This window comes from Orycteropus afer, unplaced genomic scaffold (genome assembly GCF_000298275.1).
Source record: "Orycteropus afer afer isolate SDZICR_OR568_19922 unplaced genomic scaffold, OryAfe1.0 scaffold00427, whole genome shotgun sequence".
NCBI classification, from domain to species: domain Eukaryota; kingdom Metazoa; phylum Chordata; class Mammalia; order Tubulidentata; family Orycteropodidae; genus Orycteropus; species Orycteropus afer.
Window position 1 is genome coordinate 818,380 of NW_006922014.1, and position 1,032 is coordinate 819,411.

Genomic DNA, 1,032 nt, shown 5'->3' on the forward strand with positions numbered 1-1,032 from the left:
TAATGGGTTGAAATGTTGGGGGACCTTGGGGTAGGAAGAAAGTATTTATTTTTATGTATGTATGTGTATGTAGGACAGTTATAAACCTTTGGGAGCCAGAGTGTGGACTATAGTAACCAAAATGATGATTCCCCCTCCCAAGATTCCCATGTCCTAATCCCTGGAAGCTGTGCATATGTTATTACTTGGAAAAAGGAATTTGGCAAATGTGATTGTTGGGGGCTTTAAATGGAGGATATTTTCTTGGATTATTTGGGTGATCTCAACCAATGCAATCACATGAGTGCTTATAACTGCAGAATCTCTCATGGTTGAAGTTAGAAATTGTGACTATGAAGAATACTCAGAGATGCAATGTTGCTGGCTTGGAAGACAGAGGAAGGAGGGCGTAAGTAAATGGATGCATAAGGGACTACAGTTATTTTAAGAAGGAAGTTCAGTTGCATGAGGCTTGGAGGCAATTTTTTCCTTCTCGAACAAAGAACAGAGGAGGAAGAAGGAACATCTTCTCAGCCCTTGTGGGCTAGTGCAGTTCAGGATACACGGGTCAATTGAAAATGATAAGAAATCATATTCTCCTCTATAGCCTCCATAAGAAACACAGCTCTGTGAGTACTTTGACTTTAGTAGAATGAGAAATATTTGGGCTTTTAATCTACAGAATTATAAGATAACAAAATTGTGTTCTTTTAAGTCAAAAAATCTGTGGCAATTTGTTATAAAAACAGTAGAAAACTTACACAAATAATAACATCAATTAATTGTGGAGATCATATGATACAATCAATACATGCAGAGAACTTGCCTTATGCAATAAATGTTTTTTTTAGCTATCATCATTCTCTGACTATCCCAATGCATGATGTATGTAAGTTTGCATATATATATATACTATTTATATCTAATTCTTCCAGCAAGATATGATATGATTTCACTTTTCCCTGTATTCAATCTACTTTTTAAATAATACATTTTGAATAAGTCTTAACTTCCCTTTTAAATTATGCACTTAAAAGACAAATTTGAAGCTTA